Source organism: Pelmatolapia mariae, linkage group LG18 (genome assembly GCF_036321145.2).
Source record: "Pelmatolapia mariae isolate MD_Pm_ZW linkage group LG18, Pm_UMD_F_2, whole genome shotgun sequence".
Lineage (NCBI taxonomy): Eukaryota > Metazoa > Chordata > Actinopteri > Cichliformes > Cichlidae > Pelmatolapia > Pelmatolapia mariae.
The window spans coordinates 11,694,401-11,706,563 of NC_086243.1; positions in this window are offsets into that span (position 1 = coordinate 11,694,401).

The window sequence follows — 12,163 nt, forward strand, 5'->3', positions numbered from 1 at the left end:
CATTTACTTAATAAAAATAAAGCCAAAGTGCTGCTAATCAAAATCCACTTGATTTATTAATCAACAGGAAGTGTGAAAAGCAAAGGTTTTTTTAGTTTGCTGGCCTGGAGCATTCAGGTGTGTCTTGATAATGAGGAAGGACATCAGCTCCAAGGTTAGATCGTGCAATACTCAGACAAACTGCCAAAAACCCAAGAGCTACATCTCAGTCTCTACAGGTCTCAGTTAGCATGTTAAATGTTAGAGCTCATGACAGTACATTAAGAGAAAGACAGAACAAGTACAGGTTGCTTAGAAGGATTACTAAGAGAAAGTCTCTTCTCTCTAAAAAGAACCTGGCAGCATGGCTTAACTTTGAAAATTTGCATCGGAGCAAACTACAAGACTTCTGGAACAATGTCATCTGGATAGATGAGACCAAACTGCAGATATTTCTCCATAATGCGCATAACGCCTCATTTGGCCAAAAGAAAAGGGGTGATTGGGGTAAAGGGGATGCCCTTTTTTGCAGCCACTGGACCTGAGTATCTTATATTGTTATATTGTTATGTTATATTCTTTTGTGAGGCCAACTGTACGACAGCTAAAGACCCAAACTGGGTCAACAGGGCAATGATCCCAAGCACGGCAGCAAATCTAGAACAGAATGGCTGAAAAGGGGAAGAATCAACATGTTACAATGGCCCAGTCAAAAGTCCAGACCAATGACTGTAAAAACATATTATATTATACGTATCATTCATATATTATTGAAAGTCATTGGTCCAGACTTTAACATGACTGAAATGCTATGGTAGAAAGAAGTCTAACTCAGACTATGGCAATTAATGTTCCCAAAGCGTACATGTGAAACTGGGATTATTGTAGAGGGCCACACCAATAAACTTATAATACAATACAATACAATACAACTTTATTTGTATAGCACATTTAAAACCAGAGGTAGCCAAAGTGCTTCACAAGATCCAATAAAACAGTAGCAAAGTACAAAAGCAGATAAGCTAGCAGGTGGGAGGCATTGATCAATCAAGCATACAAGTACGCAGATAAGCAAGTAAGATTTAACCTCCTAAGACCCAAACTCTTCCATGGCATGCATTTTTAATTTCTCTTTGATATTTGGGCATATTGCGGCCCGATGAATGTAAAAACAAAGAATTACCAGATTTTTTTTTTTTTACCTTATTTTTGTTTTTAAGAAAAGTAAGAGCCACATATGAGGATATTCGTTTAAAATTTTGATAGAACAGTAGCAGTATAATGTCCTCCTAAGTGGATATCAGGCCCATGTAGAGCAAAATTGAGTATTTTGGTCTAAATAACCCAAAATGTGATGTCCACATATGTGGACGCCAGGTCCTAGGAGGTTAAAGATAAAATCGATAAAACAATATAAACAAAAGAGAGGAAAAGGGGAGGGCGAGAAAGTACACTTAAAAGGCATGCTCTAGGAAGCCTGGAAGACTAAGCTAAAAAGGTGGGTTTTCAATCGAGACTTGAGGGTCTGGATCGAGTCAGATGTGCGAATAGTATGAGGGAGGTTATTCCAGAGGTCAGCCGTGACCTAGGTTGCACCAAGAGCAATTTGTCAGACGATCTCAGTGTTCTACTGGGAGTATACACGCTAAGGAGATCAATAAGGTAGCAAGGTGCGATATTATTTATGATTTTATAGGTAAGCAGCAGGATTTTGAAATCAATGCCATATTTAATTGGAAGCCAGGGGATAAAATTATGAAATTAATCACTGAATCATTGAACTTTATTTTTTTGCGGCAACAAGCATTTACTTTTAAGTACATATATACACCATTAAGATAGCATTTACTCAGCATGGACGTCCAGAGCTAGGGGCTCCAACTCAGAATGTTGGCATGTAAAGCCAAAATAACAAGATCCATAAACAATTTGACACAGTATACTTGAAAACCATTTAAAACCTTTTAAAAAATATTTAGTATTGGAAGTCAAAATTAACCCATGGCTCCCTGTTTTGTTCTCTAGCAGCTTCGTTCACAAATTAGTTGTCAGATAGCGGCCACTTTCACATCCTGTAATGGGACTTACATATGCTTACATACATATGAAATCTAGACTTTCTGTCTCTGGTACAACCTCCTAGCCCCACCCTCTGTTTCTGAGTACAAAACCACATACCGGTACGTGATATTTCTGGTCCCCTGCTCTGCAGCTGCAGAAATGCAGCTAAGCTTTTTCTGTGAGGGAGTTTGAAAAAATATGAAATGACAACATTGGGCAAGTTGTGGCAAGTACTGAACATGCTGTACTTGTAAGACAAAGGACCTGATCGGATCAGGTTTTGCTTGGCATTGTTTCAGTTCAGAAACTTGGAGCATTATGGCACGTAGGCTTCTCACAGAAAATTTCCTAAATGTTAAAACAGCGCATCAGTGGGAAACAAATGTGTTATGGTTGTTGCTGCCAGATGGGTTGGTCTGAATATTTCAGATACTGCTGATGTACTGAGAGTTTCCCACACTACCACCTCTATGGTTCAGTGAGTGGCCGTGCTGAATGAAAATGCATTGTTGATGCCACAGATCACTTGTTACAGCCAAGGTTTGCAGAAAAGCATCTCTGAATGCACAACACTTTGAACCCTGAAGTAGATGGGCAACAGCAGCAGAAGACCACTCGTGTCAGATAAGAACAAGAAACAGGGTCTCGATTTCTGCTGCGAGATTCTGATGGTAGGCTCAGAATGTGGTGTAAACAACATCAACATCAACAGTTCAGGCTGCTTGTGGTGTAATGACGTGGAGGACAGCAGTGTTGATGATCATGTCTATCCCTTTATAAGCAAAGTGGGCCCATCTTCTGATGTCTGCCTCCAGCAGGATAACGCACCAAGTCGCAAAACTCAAATCACCTCAAACTGCTTTCTTGAATATGACAGTGAGTTCACTGAACCTCTACAGCCACAAGATTTGTGTAATGGGACTGAAAACCCTTGAGTTAAAACAATTAGGAAGTGATACCTTAATCCAAATGATGCATGTCTGATACAGACATGCAGGCAACTATTCAGAAAGAAAACAAGACACTGACTCATATGTTTAGTGACCATATGTGAAGTCACCTGCAGTTTATCTTTAAAACACTAAACGCATGAAAGGCATCTTTGTCAACAGTCGCACGAAAAGGTGCTAGCCTTTGTTACTTGGTTGAAAACCCTTTGCCTGAACTCTTGAACTCGTTGACATCACAGATGCTGGGTTTCCTCCTTTTTAATGCTCTGCCAGGCCTTTTATACAGCGGCCTTCAGTTGCTATTTGTTTGTGGGCCTTACTGTCTGAAGTTTAGTCTCCAACAATTTAAATGCATGGTCAGTTGGGTTAATACCTGTTTTCACAGCTTAAGGTTGGTTTGTTTCACCTGCATATAGAGCTCATTTCACTGCATGTTGTCTGTTCAAATCAAAATCTTCCAAATACAAGCACCAATCATCTCCACACCTTTTATTTACTTAACTGATAATGACAATAACAAAGGAATTGCACACATCTGCTCATGACATAGCGTTTGAGTCAATTGTCCAATTACTTTTCATTTAAAAAGAGGGTGGCACACAATAAGGAACTGAGACTCCTAAACCCTTCATCTAATTTGAATGTGGATGCCCTCAAATGAAAACTAAGACACTATACATTATGTCCATTATATAACTATAATTGGAATATCCATCCATCCATTCGCTTATCCTTTCCAGGGTTACAGGGGGCGCTGGAGCCTATCCCAGCTGTCATAGGGCGAGAGGGGGGGTACACCCTGGACAGGTTACCAGTTTGTCGCAGGGCTAACACACAGGGACAGACAACCATTCACGCTCACATTCACACCTATGGGCAATTTGGATTAACCAATTAACCTATCCCCACAAACTGCATGTCTTTGGACTGTGGGAGGAAGCCGGAGTACCCAGAGGGAACCCACGCAAACACGGGGAGAACATGCAAACTCCACACAGAAAGACCCCGGCCTGATGGTGGAATTGAACTCAGGACCTTCTTGCTGTGCGGCAACAGTGCTAACCACCATGCCACCGTGCTGCTTAATTGGAATATGTTTCCGTAAACAGATAAAAAAAAAAACTTGTGTCAGTGTCCCGAAATAAAATGCTGAACATTAAGCAGGGCCAATAGTATATCACGCCAAATACAACAATGTGCCATTTCTGAGTAAAACATTTTCCTCACCCTATAAAGCAATAAGCCATTGAATAATTGCCGGAATGACTGGTTTGAAAACATAAGACCACTGTAGAGATCCCCCCCCCCCCCCCCCCCAACAACAAACAAACAAACAAACAACAACAACAACAAAAACCTGTGTCAAATATGATACAGTTGGCATTACAGGGCTTTACAGAGGCATTTAATTACAAGTTAGAAATGTACAAGAGAATTCTTAATTAAAAGTTAACTCACAGTAAAGAGCATCCTGCCTTCAAACAGTTTCAGAGAGGAAGAATAAGGTTTCCTGTTTGTGCAATATATCCTGTGACTGTGCTAAAACTATTTTTATGAGGTGTGTCTTACCTGAATCTGCATCTGCTGAAGAGTGGATGGAGCTACTGAGTGTGCACGCCTGTTATTTTATCAGAAGCACCGATTCTAAGAATTTCATGACACCTGAAGGCAGTGAGTAGTTTCGAACATTTATTCTCAACTGTGTAGTCTGATATATGTTCAGGCAGTGCTCATTTCTGAAATAGCTCCAAATACTCTACTTCTCTCATTATAGAAAAATTGTACTTTCCGTACACATCTCACTGTCTTCAGAAAAAGCATAGAGGGGAAAACAGAGCAAGGAGAAGTATTAAACGGTTACACACAAGCTGGTAAAGACCGGTGGTGGTCAACAGCCACAGACAAAACTGATTGGAACACTAAGCCAGGCAGCCAATCAAATGGTAGAAATAGCGTGCATAATGAATTATGAAACTTTATATTTGTACTTTTAACGGTAGCTAGAGTAGGTCAGCGAAATAAATTCAAACTATTTATCGTTCACAGCCTTTTTTGGTGTTCTTCATTCTTTCATACATCCACATGATAGAGATTGGTAAGATCAATGTGTTGAAGTATGCTGGTGGTCATTAGGCTAATCCTCATTTCCATCTTTTAGGCTATCTGTCTGGAAGCTAGCTCCAAGATAATCCTGACTTTCACCCCTTTGTTGGTGGACAAATAAATCCCACTAAAACCAACTAGCGTCTTGTTTTTAATCCTTTATAGTGAAAGGGTTCAATCTTCTTTCCCTGGTCTAATGGCCCTGCAGCATTCACTTTATCAGAAAGTGCTATGATTGTGATCTGTGATTGGAATATTACAGCACGACATTTATAATACATTTTTTAAACGCACAAATACTGACTACAGAATCTCACATGGAGACATAATGAGACACAAGAGTCTCTTCACCCTCTGTAAGAAACGAAAATGATCTACTGCATTTATGTGCATTTGTTACTTCTCAGCCATACACGCTATTTAAAAGATGGCCATACCTTTGAAATATAAGAAATTGGTAACACTAATATGGCACTTTATAAGACAGCTAGTGGTGTACTTGGCCTAGTTTAGTATTGAGTTTCCGCGTATTTTACCTGAAATTACAATGCAAATAAATTTACCTACTTAATCTACCCAAGAAAGAATTACACTGTAGGTAATTTTAATAAGTGCATAAGTATAAGTGGTGGGTATTGCGAGTATTTTATAGGAAAGGAGACAAATTATACTGTAAGTAGTGTAGAAGTGGAGTCTTTTCATTCATGATAGTTTGGGTTGATGGTTGACATGGTTGTCACACTTGAAAACTAATGCCGTATAAAAATGTAAAAGTCAAGGCAAAAAACGGCCGCTCACTCGTGGGTCATGCATTTCTTTTGTGTAGCAGGTGATAAATTTAGCTGCCTTTATGTGAAACACATTAAGTTAGAAGTTGCACATAATCAAATTATGCAGAAGGGACACTTAAAAATAAGGTCAGTATGAAATACATATCAACTACAAAGCCACTTTTAATCATTTAAAAAAGTAGATCTTCATTCAAGATAGAAAAACCTGATGGATGTGAATAAAGCCCTATAACGTGACAAATCATGAACCATATGAAGTAAATATAATCAAAACAGGAAGTCATTAAAGATTAAACTCATTTCAAAATATGGAAATTTATTTGATATTTAACTTTTGGATTTAACTATGTACATTTATAAGGTACAGTTTTCTGTTTTAGTTTTAGTTTATAAGCATATGTGGAAAATGGCTCACAGTCATTTGTGATGCCTATGCAAGGCATCTTCTGCATGCAGCTAACTGACATTTAATAGCTTGGTGTACGTGTATGATGTCAATATTTAGCCACATTTTGGTTTCTGCTTCCTGTCTTGATTTTTTTCTTCCGTTTTTAAACTACCATATTTCCTCACAGCTAAATTTGGCCTTGTGCTACAGTGAAAAACCTCTTGTTGTATATTTTGCATTTAAACTTGCCAAAGTAGATGGAAAAAAGGAAGAGTTTGTACAATTCTAACAAGCTTGAAAGTCAATATTTGGTATGACTACCTTTATTCTTTTACACAGCCTGAACTCTCTCAGGCACACAAAATGTTTCACTCCAAAACTGCTACTTCAACTTTTTTCCCCCCCATGGGAACATGTTTGTAAAATTTAGTATTGTGGTCTAGACAACCCGCATACAGTATGTGGACGCCAGGTTCTAGGAGGTTAAGGTCTTAACTTTCAGATACTGTTCATCTGCTGTGGATAATTTAGGCCTCACATTGCTTCTTTTCTCCACTGTCCTCTTTCCTCGGATTTTTTAAGGACACTACACACCATGCTATGATATGCCACACTTTCAGCTAATAGCTCTTTGTTAGTGCAAATACAGCATTTTATGCTTTTCAAACTTTATCTTTGGCATTTTGTAAATTCAGCTAAAGACATGAGAACAAATGATAAACAGCTTCACTTGAGTTCGATGCCTTTTTATGTTTGAATACTTCAAGTCAGTATTAAGTGGCTCAAGCAAAAACAAATAATTAAAAAAAAATCCTGAAAATGTGTCAGGTACAAGGACTGGACTTAAAATGATTGAACAGCAGTCAATAAACTTCAGAAACCTGTGAGAACTAAATCTAAAGTATGTCTTTATCTCATAATCAATCATACTTACACCATGTAGAGTAAGTCAACCATTTAAAGATAAACCATTTTATGTTAAAAATAGAGCTCAGATCTGATCCCTACACTACGAAGCAAGTTCAACCAGAATACCTTTCTGCTTTCTGGATTCACTTATCCCAACATTTACAGCTGAGATAAGCAGTTACATAAATCAGCTGCCCAAGTTAACCCAGTGTTTCCTTTTCATGAAAGACATCGTGTTAGCAGCATTTGACTCATCTAAAAGGGATGTTTCACATGTCATGTGACTCTTCTTTCACAGAATTATTGTTATCATTGCCCCCTACTCCAGAGACATTATCAGACATGATGATTACAAATCTAAAATAAAATAAAAAACTTTTGCAAAACAGACACACAATTAATCCTGCAATTAAAATAAATAAATAAATCTATCTAGTGATTTAGCACACAGAACTGTAGACACAATTTAATTCAAGATTAGTTTAATCACTGAGTGCGCTCTCAGAGCTGTTGTTTATTTCTTAGGTGACAGTAAACCGGTTTCATTTAAAAATGAAAGCTTACAGTCCCACAGACTGATAAAGGAGATGTGAAAATAGCCATCTTGGATACAAGTGGAATTCCATGGATAAGGTGCTGTCATAAGATGGGTTTCCTTTTTTTAACAAAAAGTAATGAACCATCAATGACACGCTGACACTTTGTGACGACCAACTCCAGTCTACCCTACTGCTGGCAATCCAAGGTTATACATTTGTCATAAGTGATGTGTGTTACTGTGAATAAGTTAGAGGGTTGCTAAATCAAGGCAAGCAACCTTAAAAAGGAAGATCCCAGAGACTTTCAAACTGACAGTTCAGAGTCAGGTTGATATGGCTGTAGTTCATTTTTCTTCTCACGTGTTTACATAGACTTGCTCACTCAGTAGCGGTTTTTGATACGGGCGACACGGGCGGTTGCCCGGGGCGGCATCGTGGTGGGGGGCGGCATCACAGGCATCGGCAAAAAAAAAAAAAAAATGCTCGTACTCATGCTGCCCCGACGTCATGCCAGCGCATATTGGGAATAGCATAGGCACCGATCGGTTTTCTATCGCCCATTTGCTGGGAGGGCGCCCTCCGTTTGCGAGGTGCGCCGAGAGCCCTCGGTGCGCCTGCTTGCTGCTGAAGTCAAAGTAAACTTTATTGTCATCTCCGCTACATACAGTCCAGTATATAGAGAGACGAGACGACGAGGCTCCTGTTACAGCAGTGCAAGTAAACAAACAATACATATAGGAAGAGTAAGAAAATAAACATACACTTTAGGACCAGGGGTAAAGGGATCAATAACAATTTAAAATTTATAATTTACAGTTTGATGATTTAAAGTCTCACACACAATCTGTCGAAAGGGGAGGGGGGCCCTTCTCCTTCCAAAAAGAGCAGATTTCATTCATAATGTTGTAAATCCAAGCCCATTATGTATTCATGTTTTGAATCCTGGGTTGTGCGAAATCCCAGAAATAAACCCTAGACAGAGTGAATCTGTGAACTAAGCTGTAGGTCTATTAGGTTATGTTGTGGTGATCCTCGGGTTGGGGGATGGGCGTTCATACTGGAGTGCAAAATTAAAACCAATGGAAGATGGACAAGAAAAGTTCAAAGCCATCAGGTCCTCAGTTTAGAAAAAAGAGAAAAGAAGAGGAGGAGAAACGAGCGAAAGATACATGTACAGTGGCTTGCAAAAGTATTCGGCCCCCTTGAACTTTTCCACATTTTGTCACATTACAGCCACAAACATGAATCAATTTTATTGGAATTCCACGTGAAAGACCAATACAAAGTGGTGTACACGTGAGAAGTGGAACGAAAATCATACATGATTCCAAACATTTTTTACAAATAAATAACTGTAAAGTGGGGTGTGCATAATTATTCAGCCCCCTGAGTCAATACTTTGTAGAACCACCTTTTGCTGCAATTACGGCTGCCAGTCTTTTAGGGTATGTCTCTACCAGCTTTGCACATCTACAGACTGAAATCCTTGCCCATTCTTCTTTGCAAAGCAGCTCCAGCTCAGTCAGATTAGATGGACAGCGTTTGTGAACAGCAGTTTTCAGATCTTGCCACAGATTCTCGATTGGATTTAGATCTGGACTTTGACTGGGCCATTCTAACACATGGATATGTTTCGTTTTAAACCATTCCATTGTTGCCCTGGCTTTATGTTTAGGGTCGTTGTCCTGCTGGAAGGTGAACCTCCGCCCCAGTCTCAAGTCTTTTGCAGACTCCAAGAGGTTTTCTTCCAAGATTGCCCTGTATTTGGCTCCATCCATCTTCCCATCAACTCTGACCAGCTTCCCTGTCCCTGCTGAAGAGAAACACCCCCAGAGCATGATGCTGCCACCACCATATTTGACAGTGGGGATGGTGTGTTCAGAGTGATGTGCAGTGTTAGTTTTCCGCCACACATAGCGTTTTGCATTTTGGCCAAAAAGTTCCATTTTGGTCTCATCTGACCAGAGCACCTTCTTCCACATGTTTGCTGTGTCCCCCACATGGCTTGTGGCAAACTGCAAACGGGACTTCTTATGGTTTTCTGTTAACAATGGCTTTCTTCTTGCCACTCTTCCATAAAGGCCAACTTTGTAGAAATGGTAAAAATGGTAACAGTAACAGACTAAACTCCAAATAATACATTATGTTACAGATTTTAATATTAATTAGTCATTGTCAATTGTTGATTTGTCCTGTTCTCATTGTATGACGAATTATGATGGCCATATGACCGCCACTGTGCTCACTACTGCACGAATTACTTGTTGGAAAATAGTAAAAGATACAGTGAAATTCTGGCCTTTAATGACATCAATAACACATCAGTTCAAAATACAGTCATAGGAATCTCACTTGTTTTATGGCTTTAAAACAGGCTACATTATTAAAGCACTGTAAATTCCTGAATTCAACTGCTCACATGTAGAATCATTCACAAAAATGATCGCTGGTGTTAAATACACTAGGCATTAGGTGTCTATTACAAACATTACTGATGTTTACTACTTTTTAAACCCATTGATAACTACCTTTAGTTGTCTAAGAGTCTCATTGATAGTTAATTACTTTTTTGTTGCAATTATGCAATTATTGCAAAAAGGAAGACAACACAGAACACAACATAGAGGAAAAAGTGTGACAATCAATCCCCTGTTTACCCTATTGGAATAATCTGGTTACACAGGTTTGAGACGTTTTCCAGGAATAGTAAGTAAGTTACATAAGTCATCAGCATAAGTTGTGTTGTCAGCCAGCATAAGTTACCATGGCGTTATACGTGAACCACCTTTCTACAACAGAAACCTCAGTGTTAATTCTGAGATTACCTGGATCAGACGAAATCCGGCTTCTTTTATGTGGCACCAAATCACAACTGTGACCTCAAGGTGTGACCAGCAAAGTTCCCCTCTCTTTTATTGTAAAGAAGTTTGACCACATATTTAACCTGTGAAATAGCTTACCAACAAACCCAACACGTGCAATTTCAACTGTACATCTCAGTTCTACATGATAAAGAAATACTGTTGTAGTGATTTAAACAAAAAAACAAACAAAACAAACTGTGAGCATGACTTTTTGGGCTTGAGTTTTTCAAGACAGACTGTCTTGAAATTATAAAACTGAAAATTTTTGTTAAATCGTTTTTTTCCCCTTGACAAGCAAATGGTGAAAAAACATTTTCTGTAATTTAATTGTTTTTCAATTACTTAATTACTTTAGTGCAATATGAATGGCCATAGGGGAGGTTTGGATCAGTAACCAAAGCTGAAACTTGAGAAAATACAGTTTCACATTTTTTGAAAGTAATCCTCTAGGTCAAATTGGACACCCTTTGACACCCCTTCCCCTTAGCTAGCGAAAAAGTCAATCCTTGTCATCAGGATTGTGTATCTGGGAACAATGAATGACAAATATTTTACCAGGTATAGTATGACAATACTATTACCAGGTAGCTTACCATAAATTCTAGCAATAAATAGTGTTTCTGATGATCTGGAAATAAATTCACCATGGTGCAGACAGAAAGAATTTGGAAATCACCAATTTAGAAAAGAAGAACAGAGGAAGCCATGATTATCTTGACTTCCTTCATGACGGTAGAAAGCGATGCATGAGTATGACGTAACAAAACCAAAGGTGCCACCTCAGAAAGTCCTGAAACCAAAGAGGGGTTTCTTGTTACGTGTCTTTTAGAGAAAATAACAGTTAGGGAAAGCACAGCACAACAGTGAAATAGGCAGGATGTTGGTATTCAGCCTATACGTGGATAACCACATCTTGCCCGTCTTTCATTGAAACTTAAGCGGAGTTTTAAGGTCTCACTCACGTCATCAGGACTTCACCTAACAAGAAGTCAAATAGTACTTCTTGAGTAGTAAGTAAACCAAACGCTGAATCAGACTATAAAATTCCCAGAAACATGTGATGGAAACCTTGGGGTGTGTCTGTGTCACCACAGGGTTGGGTACTCAGCTTTGTGTGCCAAGGTATTCTGCTAATACACACCAGCCTGTGTTATCAGGTGCGTTCATGAAAACTTGAAGACGTGTCTGGGTACTACTACAGACGTATACAAAATTGTACATAAAAACACAGGTCTTACAGCTCTATATTAGTATTTTATAAACCATTTGCTAATATTTCCCAGGTGTTTCAGTTATTTATAGGAAAAGGTTCAGTAGCATCAAATCCACATAGATTCTTCTTCTTGTGGGGACTGTGGTGAACAAAATGACGTATGCTGGGAGTAGATCAAATGATGCAATGAAGATTTTTTTTGTATGCTCTGCTATGCAGTTGCATCAGATTCTCTCAGGCAGTTCAATACATCTGGTGTGTTGTGCCTGGTCTGTGGTGTAGTGTGTGAGTGGCAGTGAATCGTAGATTGCATAAAAGAGATTTAACCTCCTAAGGCCCGAACTCTTCCACGACATGCATTTCTAA